At 44.3% G+C, this 24334-nt stretch overlaps 1 long non-coding RNA gene across 1 annotated transcript; it reads left to right on the plus strand.

The window, feature by feature from the left end:
• The first annotated feature begins 8670 nt into the window (after positions 1 to 8670).
• Positions 8671 to 20324, plus strand: LOC132670879 (uncharacterized). Its single transcript, XR_013557532.2, has 3 exons — positions 8671 to 9983; positions 10975 to 11314; positions 19007 to 20324. It is a non-coding gene; the product is annotated as an uncharacterized LOC132670879 (long non-coding RNA).
• The last annotated feature ends 4010 nt before the right edge of the window (positions 20325 to 24334 follow it).

The following is a 24334-nucleotide window of genomic DNA, read 5'->3' on the forward strand; positions in this document are numbered from 1 at the left end:
GTCTCCGTGATTAATGACTATGATGGCCTAGGCTCGGCTCCTGCCTACATATTTACCAGCTTTAAGAGCAGATTCATTCGGAAAGTGTGGGCTGCTGGTTTCTGGGAAATAACAATAGAATCCCAATGATAGTTTTATCAAAACACTGTGGATTAAGAACCCATAGGAAGGGGCATTTTTTTTTTTCTTTGTGATTCTTGAAAAGCGATTTTGAAAGTTTTCTGTGATTTTGGAGGCCCGAGAACCCAAGTTCTGAACTCAAGCTTGTTCTAACTAACGCTGACTCTTTATTGTCTTTGAGCGTCATGTGGTAATTACAAGTTTCCTCCTTTCTCCTTCCTGGTTTCTGAAAAGCAGAAAAGGGTTTGGTGCTGTGTTCTAAACACACAGAGCCTGACCAGGTCTTTTGAGGATCTTTGTGAGGAGTAGATGTATAAAGCCGAGAGGCTCCCCTTCAAGACTGCCTTTCAAGGGTGGTTGGATTTGAGTTCTGTAGATGTAACCAATATTAAAAATACATATATTTTGTTTATTAAACATTTTTGTTAATGTTTGTTTATTTTTGAGAGAAAGAGAGCACGATCAGGGGAGGGGAGGGGAAGAGAGAGAGATACACACACAGAATCCAAAGCAGGCTCCAGGCTCTGAGCTGTCAGCACCGAGCCCGACATGGAGCTTGAACTCACGAACTGTGAGATCATGACCTGAGCCAGAGTCAGATGCTTAAGCCACTGAGCCACCCAGGCGTCCAGCACTACTGTTTTTATAAAAGAAAGGACACATTGACATAAAAGGGACATGATCTCAGAATAAAGGACTGTCTTAAAGAGTAAACTTTGCTTTGTAAAACGTTTTACCGTATTTTCTTTAATTTTTCACGTTTCCAAAGTGAAAGTGTCACCGGCTTGCATTTTGCCCATTTTCATGTGTTAGCCACTAGAGCACAAGACCTGTAGTTCAATCTTTATTTGATCAGACCTTTTCTTGCACTATTTTAGGGCAGTCATGCTGAGTATTAGTGAACATTGTTAAGTACATGGAGGTGAGAAGTAGTAGACATTTGGGTGAAATTATACTAATTAGGACTTTACACTAATCCTACGATCCTATACTAATCCTGGATCCAAACCTTCCAACTTAGACAAGTGTACCACCATTTAGTATTTCAGTTTTAGATTGCTTTTGTTGTTTCTGTTGGGTTTGGACTTTTAGTGCTTGCTAGATCATTGAAGGTCCTTCTACTTGGATTCTCCTCAGTTGAAGGCATTTTGCTAATGATCACCCAAAGAACTGAGTCTTTTGATACCATATTCTTTGGCGTAAAGTATTTTCCAAATTATAATCAGCGAATTTCAAGGAAACAAGTTTTGAAAGTGGGTTATACTAGCCAGCTGCTTAAAATCAGAAGGGGAGGGGAGGGGGGAGAGGAGCAAGGCCTGAAGGCAGAGGAGAGGGGAACAACAAGAAGAATCAATTAAAATGAAAGGGATGCTGTATGCCATTTTTTTAACCTTTTCTAGAATTGAAGCAGATATTAGGACCAACAATCAACCTCCCATTTCTTTTTTTTTTTTTTAATTTATTTATTTAAAAAAAATTTTTTTTTTAACATTTATTTATTTTTGGGACAGAGAGAGACAGAGCATGAATGGGGGAGGGGCAGAGAGAGAGGAAGACACAGAATCGGAAGCAGGCTCCAGGCTTTGAGCCATCAGCCCAGAGCCCGACGCGGGGCTCGAACTCACGGACCGCGAGATCGTGACCTGAGCTGAAGTCGGACGCTTAACCGACTGAGCCACCCAGGCACCCCCAACCTCCCATTTCTTAAAAGCAATCAGGCCATTAAATCACCCTGCAGTTGAAAGCAGTTTGTAGACGAGGTGCCCTCTGATCTGCATCCCTCACCACACATACCTCAGCCTGCTGACGTTGCCCAGCCCCAGACCTGGTGATATAATGACAAGGCAGCTCCCTGGATGACGAGGGAGGCGGGAGGTTTTCCGGGCACAGGCTCTACTGTATTACAGAGTAGTAATGGAAACCACAACCTTCAATATGACTTTTCCCCCCGAACCTAGCATTAGCTGGTGTTAAAGTATTTCAGCCAGGGAAAGCAAAAGCTTTTAGTGGTTTTACCTTGTCTTGAAAGGGAGAGTTTGACCCAGGTCCTAGATGTCTGGGAAAAGGATGCATTTGCAACTTCAACTCTCTTGAGCTTCAATTTCCAAAGAACCTTCCATCAGAATAGACTTTGCAGGGAACTCACACCACATTGGCACTCTCCAGTCTTCATCCTCGACTCTGTTCCCTCATTCTTTTCTGGTCAAGCCATCCCAAACTGTGTCTGCAGCCGTCACATAGACGCACACTCCTGAGTTGGTACTTTTATCCCTGACTTGTTTCCAGAGCTCCAGACGTATATTTGTGTCTGTTTGCTGAATGTCTTCTACCCAACAGGCGCCTGCAACTCAGCATATTCCAGATTAAACCAATCAATTCTCTCCATCACTGGGAGCAGCCTCCTTCGCCTTCTCTATCCCTTTCTTTATTTTGGTGAGCCACATCGTCATTTATCAGATTGTTCAGGCTGAAAACCTTGGTGTCCTCCCCCCCCCCATTTCCTAATTGTCACTAAGGTCCATCCTCCTGTACCCTAGCGTGTCTCACTGTCCCTTCTCTTTTTCTCCACCTCACTGTCACAGCCCTGGTCCAGGCCTTCATCAGCTCTCACCCACGCTGGGAAACTGCCTTCTAACTGATCTTGGGGTCACAGTAGCATCTCACCAGAAGAGCTCGCCTGCACAGCTGTCAGAGGATCCCTGGAAAACATTGCTCAGTTTCCATCTGTCTCTCACTTAAACCTATCTGATGGCTCTCATTGCCAGTATGATAAGGTCCAAACTTCTGGTCACACCACATCAAGTTCTTCCCATCTGGTTCCTGGCCATCCCGGTGTCTTCCTGGGACACTCTCTACCATGTGTCATGCAGGAGAGACTACGGTCTGCCCGCCACCCCCCCCCACCCCCCCAATTTATGTTCTCTCCTGCTTCCGGATTAAAATAATGACAATTGCTGGGGCTCCTGGGTGGCTCAGTCAGTTAAGCATCCAGACTTCGGCTCAGGTCATGATCTTGTGGTTTGTGAGTTCGAGCCCCGCATCGGGCTGTGTGCTGACCGCTCAGAGCCTGGAGCCTGCTTCGGATTCTGCCCCTCCCCCACACTTGCTCGCTCGCTCTCTTGCTTTCTCTCTCTCTCTCTCTCAAAAATAAACATTTAAAAAATACAATGACAATTGCTAATTCCTGTTACAGTCTTTCTTGCAATTCAATGTGGCCAGGTGACAAAGTTCTGGATAGTGGAATGAAGCAAAAGTATCATGAGAAAGTTTCCAAGAACTTTTGCAGGAGGACATGACCTTTACCCCTCCTCTGTTCCCCCTTTTTCCATCCTACAGTCTGGAACAACAGTGTGACGGCTTCCATCTTGGACCATGAAGATGCGGGGGACACCCCAGGGAAAGGAAAGCAGCAAGCCGGGAGGTGCCACAGAGCAGAATTGCCACAGCCCTGACTGCCTACATCTGGAATTTTCAGTGATAGATGAACTTCTAACTTGGTTGAGCCACTGTTATTCTGAGTCTCTGTCCCTTGCTGCTGAGCCTACGCCTAACCGACATCGAATCTGCTAGCAGGTAGAAGATGCTCTAGGTAACCTCGTGTTTGTCTTTTCCTTTCTCTGCGCTCCAGAGAAGCCAGCCAACCCCGTGGTCTTTCAACTTTTCACTCTTTCCATAAACGTTTATTGCCATAGCGTCTTGGCTTTCCCATGTTTTGGTTTCCATAGACACCTTTTGTCCCAGGTGACCTCCTGTGATCATTTAAATAACGCTTTTGCCACTGCACACCGTAGACAGGTGGGGTTTGCAAACTGTATCTGACTGGCAGAGTTCCTTCCGGAACCATAACTTCAAGGCCTTCTGGAAATGCGGCTTCGTTCCCAGTTCTGCAGAACAGGCAAGCACACTGGGAACGGCTGTGGCCTGGGTCAGTCCGGAGTGTCCAGCTCATTGTTCTCTGTCCATCCCCTGCGACACCTCTCCCTTCCATAGACTTCCTTCCGTAGACTTCCCAAGGTGTTTCATGCCTCCTTTAGGTCACTTCTGCATTTTCCCTCTGCCTTGAATCTTGCCCTTCCCCCACCCTCACTTCCTGTGGGTTTATGCTCATCTCCTAGGATCCAAATCCAGTGCCACCCTTGGCAGAACAAATGGGTCCCGCCTGCTGCGCGGTCTAAGTAGCACTTTGGACATCCTTTGGAAATTGTCCTGGCTGAGTCATGCTCCCTGGCTTACAGCTCTCTCTTCTCTACTAGAGCGTGAGCTCCTCGGGGGCTGCGTTATCGACACCCGTGTGCCTGTGCCCTTCTCTGCATTCCTCTTTGTATTCTCGGGCACAGGGCAGGCACTGAGGAAATATTTGCTGAACTAGTGAATACTGGTGAGGGCTCCAGAAAAAGCTATCTCCTCCCCCCAGACCGTTTAGGGTTGACAGTACGGACTCCTGAGCACAGAACTGCTCGTGTAGTCATCTCAGCTCCTCCACGTGCCGGCTGAGGGCATCTCGGGCGCATTATGTAACCTCCCTGTTGAATGAGTTCAGTAAACCCTACAGGGTTCTTGTGAAGATTAAGTAACAGTTTCTGTGGAGCACTTAGCACACAGTACCTGGCCCACAGATAGAACTCAGCAAACACCGGCCATTATCGTTTCGTGGTTGTCTCTCTCTTTCATGCTGGTTCCCTCTTCTCTCCTCTGTCTGTACTTTGCTTTTCAATAACGTTTTGACACAACAAACATCTTCTGAGCCCCAGGACTGTGCCAGGACAAACAGTCGCCGTGCTGGGGAGCACGCTGTCTTTGGGGGAGGCAGACACATAAACCCTGAGCTGCAGCAAAGCTGAATGATGGAGGTTCTCCCCAGTTTTTGTGGAAGCACAGGGAAGGGGAGAGGGCAGGTCAGGAAATGATTCACAGAGGAGGTGGTCCTCCAGTTGATGCTCGAAATGGGAGTGGGAGGGAGAGGTACCTGCTGGGCAGTGAGGGGAGTGTGTAAAGGTGTGCAGATGGCCAGCACAGTGTGGCCTGGGGAGCTGCCAGTGGTTCAGAAGACTAGGCCCACAGTTCTCACACTGGAGCGTGCATCACAATCCCCTGGAAGCCTTGGTAGATTGCTTGGCCTCTTTACCAGTGTTTCAGATTTATCAAGTCTGGGGTAAGTGCATTTTTTTTTTAATGTTTATTTATTTTTGAGAGAGAGAGGGAAAGAGAGAGAGAGACTGAGCCGGGGATGGGGAAGGGCAGAGAGAGAGGGAGACACAGAATCCGAAGCAGGTTCCAGGCTCTGAGCTGTCAGCACAGAGCCTGATGCAGGGCTCGAACTCACGAACCGTGAGATCATGACCTGAGCCAAAGTAGGACGCTTAACCCACTGAGCCACCTAGGCACCACTGAGATTTTGCATTTTTAATACATTTCTGTGTTGCACTCCTGTTGCTGGCCAGGGACCCCCTCTGGGTGGGGGGGGGCGAGGCACAGGGATGGTGGGAAGAAGAGAGGATTTAAGACACCAGCTCAGCAGTTTAGTTTTTTTTTTTTTAACTTATTTATTTTGAGAGAGACAGACAGAATGAGCAGGGGAGGGGTAGAGAGAGGAAGAGAGAGAATCCCAAGCAGGCTCCGCACTGTCAGCACAGAGCCTGATGCGGGACTCCATCTCCTGAACCATGAGATCACGACCTGAGCTGAAATCAAGGGTCGGACACTTAACCAATGGAGCCACCCAGGCATCCCAGAAATTTAGATTCTATAACAATAGTGACAGCCAGAACTATGAAAGCGTTTTAAGGGGAAGAGCATCCAATCAGATCGGTGTGGCGCAAGTAGGTTTTAAGGGCACATGACTTCAGAAGGGAAGGCACGTGAGCAGTTGAATCCTGGTGAGTTGTGGGTGGTCTGGGCCGTGCTGGGCATGGAGCCCGTCTGTGCAGAAGCCCCAGCCTCCCAGCCCCGGCCTCTCTCCCCTTGCTGCTCTTTTCTCCTGCTCACAAAGGAAGAGGTGCGTCCCTCTTTTCCAGGGCCACCATGCTGTCTCCTCTGGACAGACCGTCTTCCAAACATCTTCAATTGTTCCCCGACCTCTTCCTGTTGGGCGTAGTTGAAGCCAAACCTTCACATGCACCCCAGCTTCTAGAATCACACTACCCATCGGCTCCTTTTGGCTGCTATTCTTGCTACAAAATTTATTTATTCTGTATTTCGGTATAGTTGATATACAATGTTCCATTAGCTTCAGGTGAGCAACATAGTGATTCTACACGTTTATAGAACATGCTGTGCTCATCATCTGTCCCCATACAGCGCTGTTAAAGTACCGTTGACTATATTCCCTGTTGTACCTTTCATCCCAGTGACGTATTCATTCCGTAGCTGGAAGCTTGTACCTGCCCCCTCCCCCGCCCTCCCCCCCCCCCACCAATCTGCTTCACCCATTTTGCCCCCCCATCCAACCTCCTCTTTTCTGCCAGCCATCAGTTTGTTTTGTAGTTGTGGGTCCGTTTCTGCTTTTTGTTTGCTTATTCATTTGTCTTTTTTTAGAGTTCACATATTGAAATGTCGATAACTTTGTTTTTTTAACCAAAAACTTCTCAGTGAATGGTCATGCCCGCCCCATTTCTTCACCCCAGGGCTTGACTGCCTCAGTCTCATTTGCACCTGCCTAAACAATGAAATGCAACTTGTTTTTCTTGTTTGCTTTAATAGCATCACCACTACTCCCACCAACATGTCTTTTTTTTTTTTTAAGTTTTACTTTATTTGAGGGAGACAGAGAGAGTGTGAGTGGCGGAGGGGCAGAGAGAGCAGGGATAGAGAGAATCCCAAGCAGACTCTGAGCTGCCATTGCAGAACCCGAGGCAGGGCTCGAACTCCCGAAACTGTGAGATCATGACCTGAGCCGAAACCAAGAGTCGGATGCTTAACCAACTGAGTCACCCAGGTGCCCACCCCAACCTCCCCGCCACCAACATGTCTTAAAGAGAACCCACATAAAAAGCTCTGACAAAAATAGTTAATAAATGTGGAAAATGCCTGAACAGAATTGAGTTTTTAGTCCTCCAGGCCTTTGTCAACCTTTCTACTGCAAAACAGCTTACAGGAAATCTGTATGTGGCGGGAATATTTTATTGTCCCTGAGTCAGCCGACACAATCCGATTTGTCTGAACTGATGAAATCAGAAGAAAATGGAGACTTATGTTAAGTGTCATTCCACAGAGACATTATGTCTTATACTCTCCTGGTCTGTGTACAGCCCAGTTCCTTAGAAACACGATTTCTTCACCTTTGCACTAACGACAGTAAAGAAGTGGTCATGAATTGTCCACCATTTGTTTCTACATTCTAAATTTTTTAAAGGCTTGAAATAAAAATGGGGACTTTGGGGGTCTGGGAGCAGAAGCAAAGACTGCTCTTAAAGGTTCTTCATTAACAGTTCTGCACTGACAGTGCCTGGGATTCTCCCTTTCTCTCTGCCCCTCCCCAACTTGCTCGCTCTTGAAATAAATAACCTTAAGACAAAACAAAACAAGGGGCGCCTGGGTGGCTCAGTTGGTTGAGCGTCGGACTTCGGCTCAGGTCATGATCTCACGGTTTGTGGGTTCGAGCCCTGTGTCGGGCTCTGTGCCGACAGCTCGGAGCCTGGAGCCTGATTCGGATTCTGTGTTCCCCTCTGTCTCCATCCCACCCCTGCTTGTGCTCTGTCTCTGTCTTTCAAAAATGAATAAACATAAAAAAAAAGTTTAAAAAAAAAAGGCAAAACAAAACAAAAGGTTCTTCATTCAAATGTTGTAAACAAAACACGAAATGTTCACTGAATCCAGTTCACCCTCTTGAATGTGTAACAGGGACTGGCTTCCTTCCTGAAGAGGCTGTTTTCTGAGTGTTGCTTATAGCCAGAGATCTCACTTTTCTGTTTTGAACTTTCCCCCTTCTACTGGACCATTTCTCTTTTTGCTGTAAATCCTTGAGGCCATGTAGTCTTTTCACAGGTACCTTCCAACAGTGAGGGAGCTGAAATATCCCCCAAATAAATTTCTGACTCATAATGTCAATGAATCTGAAGAGCTGGGAAGTTACGGAAAGCAGGCAGAGAGGCCCTTCTCTTATTAGTAAGTGTTCCCCTTTAAATGTTTCTCCTCCACTTTCTTCCTTCTGTGGCTTTGCAAAAATCCACAGCTTTCTCAGCCGTTCGTGTTCTTCCCTGGGAGCAAAAGTGAAGATTCTATTTTTCTAGTCCAGGAGAGCACCAGCAACTCTTCCTTGTAAGCATCTTCTTGGGTGAAGGGCTTCTCTCTTTTTTAAGCCAGCAACTTCTTCTTTTAAACACAATTCTGGATTTACTCACTGTATTTGTTGAGAGGACACAGAGCAAAAACCCTGTGATCTTAACCCCCAAGCTCTTCCTCCCCAGAGAGCTCCCAGGGAGGCAGGAGGAAGGGTAAGAGACTCCCCGGGAATCCGTGCTGGGAGAGCAGAACCTGGGTTGCATTCTGGAGGGAGCCCCAGAAGCCCAGTGGGACAGGGGTGGAGGAGAGGTGGGGAGAGGACAGGGAGGTGTTTGCCCCCTCCAACTCTGAGGACCCTCTCCAAATCAGAAGAGAAGATTGGTCACATTATTTTATACTTGAGGCAACCCAGTGAGATCCACGTGTTCATGTTTCTGGTCTATTTGTTCTCTCAACTGGAAAGAATTTAGAAGTCTGAAAAAAACTGCCAGAATATTGTCTCCTTCACTCTGGCTCCTGCCAACTTAATTTGAAATTGGCTTTCTCAGTTCTCTCTTTCCCATCTGGGAAGAACCCAGACAGATTTCTGCCTGCAGATGGTAAAACTCTGCCCCACATCCACGCGAGATCTGCTTCTTCTAGTCCAAATTAGGAGGTTGGCTCAAAATGATGTTGGTGACCTTTCGGGCCACACTGGGGATTGTCCCAAGGGCAATTAGACGGCTGCCCAGGGCCTGATGGTTTTCCTAAAGACTTGCAGTTTTTCAGAAAGGGCGCGGTAGGGAATTGGAGAGAAACTATAATAAGAGAAAGTCTGAAATGCCCTGGAACGTCTTCAGGTATGACATCATGGAAGTAGTGCCAGTTCTTAGAAAGTTATCCCAAGGCTGAGCACGCTATAGGCTCAGTCAGACACTTGCTAAATATTTATAGGATGAATGAATAAACACACTACTAGAATGAACTAAATAAACACTCGATAAATACGAGGGATGTTCTTTATGTTTTCTTTCATTTGTTTTGATCGAAAAATATCTTAGCCATTTCCCACAATTTTGTTTTCAGATTCAATCTTGTTTCCAAATTGATGAATACAATGGCTGCTGGCCCAAAGACCCCTTCCCACCATCAGCAAAGGTGACTGCTACGATGGCATTCCATCTCTCTGTCCCTGTTAAATTTGAGTATACCAGTGGGAAGGTTGGAAAATATTTCTGCCCCTGAAAATATATCAGACACTATCGTGTGCTGAGGATTCTACAGGCTGCCTGTGACTATCAAGAAAACAATCAATCTATGAACAGAGGTGGGTGTGAACACCACTGCCCTGGGGCTGTTTACATTCCTCCCAGCTGCCAGGTGAAGGCATCAGATGGAAGGCGGAGATGTCATTCCCTCTTGGCTGCCAGATGGAGGTGGTCAGGTGACATTCCTCCCAGCAGCCAGCTGAAGGTGATCTGATGGTTTTCTTCCTTGTTTGCAGTCAGCATTTCTGGAGTTTGCCCCCCAGGTATGCCATCCAGGAAGACCACGAGCACAAGGGGGTGATTGTAGGCAAGACCGAAGATGTCAGCCCTTGCCAAAGGAAGGTTATGGAGAGTGGTGGGGTTGTGTACATGAATGACCTCCCAGTCTACACTCAGGTGGGTCCCAGGACCAGAGCTCCTCAGCACCTTCCCCAGATCAGCACCCCAGGGGTCATGGAACCCAATGCCTACTCTCCTGAATCAATGCCGTACTGAGTTGCTCAGTGGTTTTCTTTTCTTTAAAAAACAATTTTTTTTAATTTTTTTGTTTATTTTTGAGAGAGACAGACCGCAAGCAGAGGAGAGACAGAGGGAGGGAGACAGAGAATCCGAAGAAGGCTCCAGGCTCTGAGCTGTCAGCACAGAGTCCAGTGCGGGGCTTGAGCTCACAAGCTGCGAGATTCTGACCTGAGCCGAAGTCAGACACTTAACCGACTGAGCCACCCAGGCGCCCTGCTCAGTGGTTTTCAAACTGTGATCTGCACAATCTGAGATATTCTGCCCAGAATGAGCAAAAATTCAAGCGTTCCCACTTCTAAACTGAAGAGCTCTACTTTTTTTTTTTTTTTTATTGATTTTGTATTTTAGGCTTCCATGCTTTTATTAGAAGGGAATGCTGCATTCTTCAAGCAACAATGATAGCCAGTGAGGCCAAGGATAAGGGGTCTGACGGTTCGAACATAGGACCCTGTTTCCTATAGGCACTTAACGCATGTTCATTAGATTGAAGAAGCACCGCTTTCTCTGAACTTCATTTCCAAATTGAAACCTTTAGGACTGAGTCTGCATTCTTGTGACTTTCACTGCAGGGAAACTGAAACCAACCTGAAGTTGGACCGTGTTTATTTGCTATCGTTTAACCCAACCAACACCTCTTGTTTACAGAACACCCAGCTCATAGGGAGCACTCAATGAGTGTTTGTTGAATGGAGGAGTCAAATGTAAGATGTGTAATCCTATGCAAGGGACTTGCCCTCATTTGTAAAATGAGCCTAAATCCACCTTCTTTGTAGTTTGTAGTGAGGATTAAATGGAAGAAGATAGGTGAGTTGTTTAGCACATAATAGGATCAAGAAATTTTATTTTATGCTCTTCTCTTTCACATAAGCAATAGATATACCCTGCGTGTACTTGAGGGAGGTGATCTCATAAGTGAAGAACCAGGCAGTGAAGAACATGCTGGTGGCCAACAGCAGCGTAATTGGAGGGGGAGGACAGCCAGGTGCACCGGGCTGGTATGTCTCCTCATGGTCTCCGGCTCTGTTTTGCTGGCAGAAAAGGATCGTCCACCATTCTGCCCTGTCTGGGTTTTCATCTGCTGCTCTGGACCTTCTTGCTGGGGTTCAGGCAGAGGCTGTGATGACATCAGGAAGATTGGCCAGAATGATCCTATCAAAAAGTAAGCTCTGCATGGGAAACGTGGTGGCCAAGACAAAAGTTGTCTTTCGGTGAGTTGTTTTTATTTTATTTTATTTTTTTTAACATTTATTTATTTTTGAGACAGAGAGAGATAGAGCATGAACGGGGGAGGGGCAGAGAGAGAGGGAGACACAGAATCCGAAGCAGACTCCAGGCTCTGGGCCATCAGCCCAGAGCCCGACGCAGGGCTCGAACTCACGGACCGCGAGATCGTGACCTGAGCTGAAATCGGACGCTTAACCGACTGAGCCACCCAGGCGCCCCTCGGTGAGTTGTTTTTAAAATCTATGGAACGTGAGCAAAGGGGAGCATTGCACAGAAAAAAAAATCTGAATAAATATATGAACACACAAATAACCTAATGCATGATCTGTCTGCAGACAGTAACGGGACCCGTAGAAAAGTGACAGTGATTTCCTTACTCCACAAAGGCCTCTTCTTGCTCTGGACACAGCCATTCTGAATGCTCAAAATGGACCATGTAATTTCCACCTTGTTTAGGGCTTCCCCTGCATTAAAGCTGGCACTTTTTGTCATAATCTAGGTTTCAGCATAGGGTGAACGGATATACGTTAGAAACATAGTATTTCCTTCCTACTGAGCGTTGCCATCTTCAGACAGCACACATCACTGTCCTTCAGTGAAACTTTCTGCCTCTCCGGGCTGATTGCACGGACTGTACATATACACTTTAATGTTACTTACTTCAAGGTGAGGAGAACTGGGGAAGAATTTCCTTCTAGTCCTAAAAGATTTCCTAGGAGTTTTAAAGATGTTGTGTTTTACTCATAGACTTTGCATCCAGTCTGGATGTAAAAATCGCTCCTCTCTATGCACTGCGACAACAAGAGTGGTTTTATAATTTGAAGGGGGTAGGTTAGCATCACTACTGAGATGGAGGGTGACATGTATATTTCAGATACAATGTAGGGATCTAGGTGTGTGGTTTAAGTTGGGTCAAAGTGCCAGTAAAATGTTAAATTATTTTTATATGATATTCTTTTTTTTAAATGTTCTTATCTATTTTTGAGACAGAGAGAGAGCGTGGGCAGGGGAGGGGCAGAGAGAGAGGGAGACACAGAATCTGAAACAGGCTCCAGGCTCTGAGCTGTCATAACAGAGCCTGACGCGGGGCTCAAACCCACGGACCGTGAGGTCATGACCTGAGCCGAAGTCGGATGCTTAACCGACTGAGCCACCCAGGTGCCCCTATGATATTCTAACATATCATCCTTTTCCTCTCTTTGAGCTGATGTTGGCACACCACCGTAATGATATCTGTCAACAAACAAACTGACCTTGAGCTGCATAGAAAAACACACAATAGCTTTGTCTATGACATCAAGATAAACAAACAAAGCATTTCGGGTTGGGCATGTCCCCAGCTCAACATAAAATGGACTCAAGGTATGAGATGTTTTCTAGTTATACTCCAGTCTTTGACAAACCTCATTTGGTTGCTGTCCAAGAGACAAGAAGTAGACTTTAAGAGAAGCCTGCTCCACAACTCTCACGTCAGAGTGGTTAATGACCGTCATTGTCAAGTCCTTATTTCCTACACCTCGGCATAGTGGTGTGCTGATAAAATGCCTCTCAAAACCAAAAACCAAACCCAAATATCGGATGATTGATTTGTGATATTTTCCAACTTCCGTAATGTAAATACTCCTGCTGTGGCTGATTTTGAGCTACCAACAGTTGCTGGTTTGCAAAATCCCTGAATACTTAACAGTTAGATCTGGTGAGCTGTCACAAGGTGCCTCTGATGCACCTTTGTGTCTGTTTCTCTTCCATGCTCTCCTACGTCTGGGGCTTTATACCTGCTCTTACTTCTGCCTGGAATGTGCCGGTGACCCTACTCCTTACTCTGCAGTCCGGCTCTTCAGTTAATGTTGTTGGAATCCTTAAGGGAATTAAACAGTGATACAAAGCACTTGGAAGAGTGCCGGTTGTACAGTGAATGCTATTTAGGGGATGTTTATTAATATTCTTTTCCTTTAGTGACCATCAAGACTCAATTAGGCATTCCTCTTGTGTGTGCCCTGTCTGCTCTGCTTCTCCTCCTGTGCTACCCTCCCCCCCCCCCCCCCCCCAAGACTGCGTTGTACTGGTTTCCTTTCTGGCCCTTGTTGGGTCAAGCTTCATAATGGAAGCACTGACCTCGTTTTCTGTTGCATCCCTGGCTAGCATAGTGCCTGGAAACTGGAAGACACTCGATGTATACCTGTTAAGTAATAACCTGTTAGGGCATTGAATCTGTTGTTTACTACCAACTTAAATTAGAAATTAAGAGGGTAAGGAGCACCTCAGTCGCTCAGTCCATTAAGCATCCAACTCTTGGTTTTGGCTCAGGTCATGATCTCACAGTCCGTGGGTGTGAGCCCTGTGTCGGGCTCCATGCTGATAGTGCAGAGCCTGCTGAAGACTCATGCTCTCCCTCTCTCTCTGCCCCTTCCCCCTCAAAATAAATAAATAAACACAAAAAAAGACATTTAGAAGGTCAGTGTGCATGTCAGAAATGATTATGAGGAAAGGGTGGAGGGGAAGATACAGTGATAGCTAAAGAAGATGTATTTTCTGGGGCTGTAGTAGGCTTTATTTGTGCTGACAGAAAGGGTGTTCCGTTGATTGGAGTAGCCAAAGTAGGGTCTGATTCAGTTTGTGGTCTTCTGGTGCTTCCATGGACAACTGCATTATCATGGAGGGTAGTGACTTCTTGGGCATCATAAGAACACTTGTAAGTTCAGGAACTCTCTTTCTATTTAAGACCCTTATCCTGAGTGTGTGTCTTTGGCAGGGAAAGGTGGTAGGGAGAGGTTGTCTCTAAAACAGCTCTAATGAAATCCTTTTTTTTTTTTTTTTTGATTGACTGTAAGTGCTTCTTAACCACTTTGAGGTTACAGATTCCTTTTAAGAATTTGATAAAAGCTTCTAACCAAAAGAATGCTCTGTGTACATAAATACATAAATCTTACACACAATTTATTTGTGTACTTCCAAAGAACCCCAGTGTAATGCTCCTGTCTTCATGCATTTTGTCTGATTTATCTTCATAATATTTCTTTGAAGTTGGTAGGGGTGGAAACGAAGAATGATGAGTTCATTTGCCCAGAATACATAATGGTAGCAATTGCATAATTGATTAGGATGGCATAAATAACGTCACCTGGCCATCCAGAGTGACTACTGGAAATTGAAGTGCTATTTTAAGGGAACATGCTTTTATTATGAGGTACTATCTTTTATTTTTTTATTTTTATTTTTTATGTTTTATTTCTTTTTGAAAGAGAGAGAGAAAGACAGAGTGGGAGTGGGGGAGGGGCAGAGAGAGGGAGACACAGAATCCAAAGCAGGCTCCAGGCTCAGAGCTGTCTGTCAGCACAGAGCCTGATGTGGGGCTCGAACCCACGGACGTGAGGTCATGACCTGAGCCGAAGTCAGACGCTTAACTGACTGAGCCACCCAGGCGTCCCCATGAGGTAATATCTTAAACATTTAATCAAGTCCTGGAATCGTCTGCAGTTTCATCTGGTCTACGCCATGTTGGGAATCATCATAGTCATTCTTGTGTTCATTACTCACCATTGCAAACAGACAATTGGATGGGTTTTAAGCTAGCCTGAGACTCAATAATTACCTAAAATTCTATCCTTTCAGTTGTATATTATGTAAGAGCTGGACTCCAAACACAGACATTAACAATGAGATTCTCTGAACTTTCTCATGTTTCTGCTAATGGAGGGTGGGGTACGGTAGAGGAGGCTAACAAAAACCAGTTACTCTGTATTTGCAGTACATTTGGAAAGCCAGTTTCTTTTCCTAATTTTTTCTTGCCCATGTGAATAGTTTAATGCATCTCTATTTCCTGGAGACAAACCAGGCCAATGGAAGCAAGTCAGGTCTTCTCTAAAAGGAGGGATTAAGTTTGTAGTTTCCAGTGTCTCTTCTGTTCTAACAGAACAGAACAACATGGTTGTCTGAAGCTGTCTTGGAGACTCTGGGGACGCAGAAAAAGGCCAAGCAGGATTAAACATGTTCTTCAGATAATCAACTGTTTTCACTTTAGCAATTAAATATGAAAAACTTCTGGGGTACTGGGTGGCTCAGTCAGTTAAGCATCTGACTCTTGCTTTTGGCTCAGGTCATGATCTCAAGGTTCCTGAATTTGAGCCCCACCTTGGGCTCTGTGTTGGCAGTGTGGAGCCTGCTTGGAATCCTCTCTCTCCCTTTCTCTCCGCCCCTCCTTTGCTCTCTCTCTCTCTCAAAATAAGTAAATAAACTTAATATAAATAAATAAGTAAGTAAGTAAATAAATAAATAAATAAGAAAAACTTCCGTTCTCAATCTCTTGCCAAATTTCACAAGAACAGTGAGAGACTTATTTCTAACAATGTTGTAGACAAGTAGAGGTTTGAGAAATGAAATACTAAGCCTTATATAATGACACATATTTCAGGAAGAGAAATGGGATATTCTGAAACAAAATATCCATGTGAATGACTTTCCAAGGGCAAAAATATAAAGAACCTCTTCACCAGCATCAGAATATTTATTGGGCAGGAGTCGACAATGTTATAAGCATCTTGGGAGGTAAGTGTGACTTGAAAAAAACAGCAAGATCATCAATGAGTACAGCACCATCAAGCTTCTTTTCTCTAGGAGTTAATTCTACTTGGTTAAAAGTTTCATCTCGGATATAATTTTGAATGCTGCCGGGAACAACAGAAGTTTTCTTTCCTAAGCCCAAGTCTTCTAAATTCCTGGAGACAGAATTAATATACAAAGTACATTGTACACCTGTGTGTTTTTGGGGGTGGGGTAGGGGAGGGGGGCCGGGGGCTGGGGAGTAAAGCTTGTTCACTCACATGTACCAGATATCTGAGTTAATTCTCTGTAGGTCCTGTGACTTACTTTGTAACAGTAAACAAATTACACTTAAGAATGGGAAAATCTTAGATGAAATAATGGAATTATCTGGAGCTTTGGCTAAACAGCTTGAAAGGTTTTATTAGAGCTGTTTTAGAGATAGCTTACCCCTATCTTCCTGCCCGTGCACATACACGTAAGATAAGGAGCTTGAAAAAATAGGGAGAGAGCCCCTGAGTATACACCAAACCCAAAACAAGGAAAGATATCCCCAACAAAGGGGTAAGTCCCGCACAGGCTGTGATGGCTCCTTATCTTCACGCGAGGGAATGCTCCAGGCCCATGGTACTCTTCAGCAGCTGTGCAAGGGTCAACAAACTGCTGCCTTTCCCAACACAGATCTATCTCTTCCTAGCGGTGTTGGCCAAGTTATTGAACCTTGCTGAGTTGTTTCCTCATCTGTAAAATAGGAGATAGAAATAATAATGTCAATAATAATACCTACTTTGTACAGTTTAAGGATTAAACATGATAATGAATATACGGGGGGGAAATACATCAGTATTATGCCTAGCACATAAGTGCTCAGTAAATGGTATCAAAAAGTCAAGGAACCGAACTTCAGTCTGCCCATGGTACTGTGTTCCCTGGGCGGGAAGGAAGTGGAGACATTCAGTTACCCATTTCAGAAACATTTATTGAATGTCTTTTATGTATCAGACACTATTCCAAGTGACAAGACTTCAGACATGAATAAGAAGAATCTCTTCTGATGGTTAAGTTAAGCCACTCACCAAATAAATGTAATGTTGGGGTTGATGAATGCTTGAAGAAAAATGAGGCCAAGTAGGGTGATTTCATGTGAGAAAGAGTATTAAAGAGAGGCTGATCAGGAGAACTATGTGGAGGTAACAGATGAGCAGAGACCTGAAACAAGTGGTGGGAAAAGCCTCGAGAAGCTTGAGGAAGAGTGTTCTAAGCAGAGGGACTGGTGACTGCAAAGGCCCTGAGGGAAGAACAAGGTAGGATGTCAAAGAGTGGGAAGAAGCCACTCAGCAAGAAAGACTGAAGGCCAATGACAAGCAAAACCCAGCAGTCTAGAGCATTAGAGGTCCTGGTAAAGACTTTGGGTTTAACTTGGAATGTGTTGGATAATAATACAAAGAATATGACTTACAATTTTGAAAGATAATTCTGGCTGCTTTCGAGGGGACAAGAACAAAAGCGTTCAAATAGGGGCTATTGCAGCACGTTTGGAAAGAGTTGATGCTTATTTGGACTACGGTATGATGGAGGAGGTGAGAAATGTTTAGGGGGAGAGCTTGAAGTTGATGGGTTAGACATGGTATGTGGGAGAGAGAAGGGGCTTTGCCTGAACAGTCTGGTGATTGGCTAGGGGATTACTGAGATGGGGAACATTGGAGAAGGAACAGGTGTGGGGGGAGGGGGGAATCAGGAGCTCATCTTCCACAGGGTGAGTTTGAGATGCCCATTTAATGCCCAAATGGCAGTACGAAGTGGGCCATTAAAAGTGCAAATCTGGAGCTCAAGTGAGAGATTAGAGTGAAGATATAAAGCTGGGAATCATAAGCATATAGATTGTATTTAAAGTCATGGGATTGATTGAAATTATTCAAAAAGTGAGCATGGATTAAGAAGAAAAGAGGTCAAAGAGGGAGGCCTGGGACACTCCAGCACAGGGATCAGGAAGATGAGGGCATCCTGCAAAGAAGGCAGGGAAGGAATAGCCACATCCCCACTTGACGATAGAGATACTGAGCCTTGGAATGGGCTCCTTTCTGGCCCACAAGTCCCCCCACCTTCATCCCAACCTTAAGCCCAGTGCAGCCTTCTCTTCAGCCAGCAATGCATTTAAAGGGATTAATCCAGAATCAGTTTAGGACATTGTAACACTCTACACATATTCATTAAATAGTATGTACAAGTGGATGAATAGATGACTATTGACAGATTTTATTTTATTCCTCCTTAAATACTTATTTATAAATATTTACTTGCATTTGATTTTTCTCCCTGGAGAAAAGATTGCACTTGCTTTGTTTTAAGGTCTATCAGAGAAAATTTTTGCTGAAGCCAGAAATCTTTTCTGTTAGCTTTGATGGCATAAACCTTGGAGAACTTTTATAAAGTAATAATGAAAACATTTGTTCTTAAAGAAAGGGATATGCAAATTTTAAATCTTACAATTTCACTGGATAAGATATTAGAGGTACCATCTATTAATATTCATTTACTGATTTCATTATGAAACCAAAACTTATGTAATGCTTATTTGTACAAAGCATACGATTAGCTGCGTGTAGGATATGGTAATTGATACTCCAGTAAGAACAGTAATGAAAATTAGTAGTGATATGTGTCAGGTCCAAAGCCTTTTACATGCATTTAGTTTTGTTTTGTTTTTTAATTTTTTTCAATGTTTATTATTGAGAGACAAAGAAAGACAGAGCATGAGCATGGGAGGGGCAGAGAGAGGAGGAGACACAGACTCTGAAGCAGGCTCCAGGCTCTGAGCTGCCAGCACAGAGTCCGACGTGGGACTCGAACTCACACAAACTGGGGAGATCATGACCTGAGCCCAAGTCGGACGCTCAACCGACTGAGCCACCCAGGCGCCCTGCATTTCATTTTTGTTCATGATTCCCAAGGCATCCTGTGAGAATCATACTGTTATTACCTGTTTTGTACAAAATCAAAATTCTAAGAGTTAAATAACATTCTCGTAATCAAATGATTAGAATTGAGCAGATTTGAACCCAGCTCTGTGTGTTGACAGAGCTTGAACTTTTTTTTTTTTAATGTTTTCAATGTTTATTGATTTTTGAGAGAGAGAGAGAGAGAGAGAGAGAGCACGAGAGAGCACAAGCCACGAGCAGAGGAAGGGCAGAGAGAGAGGGAGACACAGAACCCGAAGCAGGCTCCAGGCTCTGAGCTGTCAGCACAGAGCAGGAGGCAGAGCTCAACCCCACAAACCGTGAGATCACGACCTGAGCCGGAGACACCCAGGCGCCCCAACTGAGCTTGAGCTCTTAATCACTCTACTCTGGGACCCCTTTTCACTAATCAACATCATCATCTTATTCATAGCTTAAAACTGAAAACATCATTAACAAGCTTGACCAACATAAATAAGCATGTGTCTCCAAACAAACAAAAATACATAACAGTGAAATTCTGAAATCCACATTGAAGCAAGAGGAAAAACCCATTCACGTTTCTATAAAAAATGGTAACATTTTCTGTAACATCTCCTGGAAAGCGCAAGCCCCAAACTGGAACTTGGGTGTCCCAGCAAAGCGCAAGGGCAACGCAGAGGCTGCAGGGAGGCACCCCAGCAAGGACCCTGGTAGCCACTGTCCTGGTGGGAAGCGCCGTGGAGGCCTCGGCAGCAAGAGCAGAAGCAAACACACTTGGAAGAAAGCAAAACCCAACACAGATGGTCTTGGGCTATACGAGCAGTGGTACCAGAGCCCCGATAGCGGCGGTGCAGCCTCGGCGACAGTATGCACGGAGCCAAAGGAGCAAAAACCCTAAGGGACAGAGAGAGAGGAGGAAGAGGAAATTCCCTGGCATCTTCACAAAGGCAAGGGACTAACGTTGGTAGTAATCATGCCACCAAATTCAAGGACTGAACTTCAGATATCTATTTGGAATATGCTTAAGAGACACAATGATCTGAATCTGTGACTGAGCATCCGCTGGATGTGTTTTAATAGGATCATACATACTAAAGTGTATTGTATACAGCAACATGGCAACTGAAAATAATTACTTATACTATTGCTATTGATGATATAATAATGATCACAAATATTATTAGTAAATAAATGGGTGATTTTAAAAACTCCATACCAAAGAGGCTTTTGTTATTTTGCCATTATTAATTCAATCTGTAATTTAAATGGCCCTATTTTCTATGTTTTTGTTTCTGTGGATAGTCACCATATAGTAAGGTTCTTACGTTGCCAGGATGACCAACTGGTTGTTATCTGATAAATCTGAGCTCAAGGACGTTAATCATTCTGTTTATGATTCCATTACTTCATTTGCCCGGGCCCTTTGCTTTCCCATAGTAATTCTTCCTGTCTTCAGAATTCTTAACGTGATCATTTTAATTGTTCCCCATTACTTCCTATTTTAAATTTTGTTAGATGGCATTTAATAAGGCTTCAGTTTTGATTATAGAATGGACGCTTTTTAAAAATTTTACGTGGCTCTGTTTCTTCACTTAAAATCACAGCAGTAGGGTTCTGTTTCCCATCAAAAGGTATCTATCCTACATAGCTTATTTCCCTTGGTTCAAAGATTCCACTGGAGAGCCACCAATTAATTTCAGATTGTCCCACACATATAAGGTAGGTCTTACTCCTCTACCAATTCTGAAAGAACACATCTTCCAATTGTGTGAATTCCAATCCTGAAAGAACACATCTTCCATTGATGAAGAAAAAAAATCTCTAACTAGGGTTGCCCAGGCAATAGAGATGGGATTTAAGGAATGTACAATTATGGCCACGGCTGTCTGGTTCTCGTTCATACTAGAACAACTCATGGTACTTTTTTTTCTTGCACTGGAAAGGAATATTTAAAAAAAAAAAAAAAAAAAAAAGCTAAGAGCCAGGGTTAGATAACTTGTGATTTTAATCAGAATTTTCAACTATAAAAAATAAGAACTTGAAGATTGGGGTTTGAAACAAAAACAGTTATGACATAATATTGCAAAATATTCTTATTGCTTAGTAAAGGCAAACTGTAAATTATAAACCTTTTTCCACACATTTGATCTTGTATCAAGTCAAAGCCCAATTATTTCTGAGGAGTGGGTCTTCTTTCAGAATAAGAGATTGTACTCTCAAAGCTTTAAAAACACCCCCCTCCCTGACACGTACACATAAACTGTCAAAGAAACATTTGCAGAGAGTCAGAGACATTTCTGTAAATGCTATGAGAAGATTGTGCATCCTAGTGTCTTCTTGACACTTATTCTGCTTGCTTTGGGATTCAAAAACGAGAGATGTGAAAAGCAAGGAGAGGGAAAGCAGCAATAATAGCAGCAGCCCCCAAAGGAGCAGCAGCCGCAGTGACACCTCTGTCCCTGTTGGTCTCCACTGTTTGGCAGCTGCTAAGTGGACACCTTTTTGGTGGCTGTCCATGCATGCAGACAGAAGCCTTTTTTATTTTTTTTAAGTTTATTTATTTATTTTGAGAGAGGGGGCAAGGGAGAGAGAGAGAAAGAGCAGGGGAGGGGCAGAGAGAGAGGGAGAATCCCAAGCAGGCTCCAAGCCATCAGCGTAGAGCCCAATATGGGCTCAAATTCACCAATCGTGAGATCATGACCTGAGCCAAAACCAGGAGTCATGCTTAACTGACTCGCCACCTGGGTGCCCCTGAGAAGCCATTTTAAAAAGTCAGGCTTTACAGGTTGTCACGTTTTTCCTAAACTTCTCTCATTGGAGTACATGAGGACACATTGCTTCTGAGTCTCTGCATTCAAGATGGACTGGCTCAAATAAGGTAGGATTTTAAGAGATGAATGTAAAATTCTTTTTTCATGAAACAAACTGACTGCATGGATAAAAGATGAAAGAGACCTGGCTGAACAATATTTCCTGTCAGACATAGCAAGGAGTTTTAGTTGATCATGAATTCATTATGAGCCAAGAGGTATATCACTGCCTAGAAAGCTAAGACATGGTTAATGCCCAGAAAGCGTTAAGGCATGTCAGCCCATACGAGGTAACAATTTTGCTATATGCTGCATTGGCCAGACCATGCCCGACCTGGAATGTACAGATTAGCTTTGCACCACATCCTTCAAGTTCATCAAAAAAGGTTATGGGTGATGGGGCACCTGGGTGGCTCAGTCGGTTGAGCATCCAACTCGGCTCAGGTCATGATCTCGCGGTTTGTGAGTTCGAGCCCTGCATGGAGCTCTGTGCTGATGGCTCAGAGCCTGGAGCCTGCTTCAGATCCTGTGCCTCCCTTTCTCTCTGCCCCTCCCCCACTCATGCTTTGTCTCTCTCTCTGTCTCTCTCTCTCTCAAAAATAAAAATAAAAAACAAAACATTAAAAAGAGGTTATGAGTGAGATGGCAAGAAGTCTGGAAACTATGTTATAGGAGGAACAGTTGAGGGAATTTGATTTATTTAGCCCCAAAAAGGAAAGCTTTGGAAAGCAGAAGAGGAGGAGATACTGGTTGTTCATCTTCGATGCCTGAAGAGTACCTTGTGGAAAAGCTATCATAGTTGCTCTGGAGGTTCCCAAGGGAAAACCTAGGAACAGTTAGGGTCATAGTAGACAATTTCCAGCTCAAGGTTAAGAAGCTTTTTGTAATTACTATTTTCCTTAAAGTATGCTGGGCTGCTTACTCAATGGGGTGGTCACCTTGTTATATCTGGAAGATCCCAGTAAAGGCTGAACGCTTTTGCTTATAGGAGGGGAAGATGGATGTAAGATGGGACTCTGAGAGTTTCTATTCAAAGTGTGGAAAGGATGGCTCATGGAGAGTTTGGAAGCCATCCTGGCCCACGCTGCACCCTCTCGTGGTGGAGTCTTAGACTGTGTCACCCTAATGGTGACCCTGTTTTTTCCATCGCTGCGAACCAGACTGTGGTCTTGTTACCTAATTTAAATTACCATCTACCAAAATCACATTGCTATGGTTGTTGAAAACGGCCCTAGGAGGCTGTGTTCCTCCATCTGAACTGACGATTCTTGCTCAAAGGTGGTGAGGGGTGAGGCTCCCAGGCATCTGACCAGCCTGAGCCTTGTTCTTCTTGGGGATGGAGACTGAATAGCATGGTTAAGATCCTGCCTTTGGAGCTACACTAAGTTCAAATCCTAGCTCCACACATTACTATCTGTATGAAACTGTTTAACTTCTGGTGCCCCTTCATCTGTAAACTAGAGATGACACTAGTTTGAGTCTGTCTCGTGGGTTGTTGTGAGAATTAAATGAGCAAAGGGGTATTACCTACTGTGAACAGAGCCCACTGCTACTTTCATATTTAATTTTTAACCCGTATACCTCAGGCTGACACCTGCATTGAAATGTTTGCTCGAGCTAGCCTCAAAAATGATTTCAGTACGTGGAAATGCCACTTAGATTCAACCCTAAGGTGTCATCCCACCAAGCTGTAATCAGTTCTTGAAAAACAAATTGGGTTTAGAAGACCACCTAAATATTCAAGTTCCAAAGGACAGGATCTATTGAGGCAGTGGTTCTCAGAGTGTGGTCCTTACATTGGCTGCATCAGCCCCAGCTGGTGCCTTGGTCCTCTCAGGCTGCTATAACAGAGGTAGCAAGGACTGCGTGGCTTAAACAACAAACACGTATTTTTTACAGTTCTGGAGGCTGGGAAGTCCAAGAGCAAGTCCCTGGCAGATTTGGTGTCTGGTGAGAGCCCACTTCTTAGCTCAAAGATGGCTCTCTTCTCATTGTGTCCTCACAAGGCAGCAGGAAGGTGATGGGACTCTCTAGAGTCCTTTTTATAAGGGCACCAGTTTTATTCAGGAGGATGCCTACTTCATGACCTGATTACCTCTCAAAGTCCCCGGCTCCTAGTGTCATCTCCTATTTTCTGTACCCCTCTTAGTCTTTCATGGCTTGCTTCCTTGTTTTGGTAAAACACATTCTCTAGTGGTTGCTTGAGCAAGACTGTATGATAGGTAAATATTTTGACGTTTGAAATGACTTTCCCACTTGACTAATAATTTTAGGTGGAAACCATACTCTTTTAGAATTTCAAATGCATTCCTTCATTGTCTTTGAGCTTCAAGCGTTGCTGTTGAGAAATCTGATGATATTCTGATTCTTGATCTTTTGTGACTTGTTTTTTTTTTTCTCTAGAAGCTTTCAGGATCTATTCTTGGCCTTTTCATTCCGAAACCTCAAGTGCTTCAGTCCTGGAAGTTTTTCTTGAATTACTTAATTGATGATTTCTTATCTGCTGGACTGCTCTCCCAATTTTCTTATCTTTCTCCTGGAAGGACATTAGAGAATTTACCCACTCCAGAGAATGAAACCTCCAGACTTCAGTCGAGATGGGAGAGAGATAGTTGCCTAGAGACATAAGCCTGGAGAAATGATCTGCTTGTTAAGCAGCTTTCACCATATTCCCCTTATTTTCAGACAGCCTCTCCCTATTCCCCCTTTACTCTAA

Source organism: Panthera onca, chromosome C1 (assembly GCF_046562875.1).
Source record: "Panthera onca isolate mPanOnc1 chromosome C1, mPanOnc1 haplotype 2, whole genome shotgun sequence".
NCBI lineage: Eukaryota > Metazoa > Chordata > Mammalia > Carnivora > Felidae > Panthera > Panthera onca.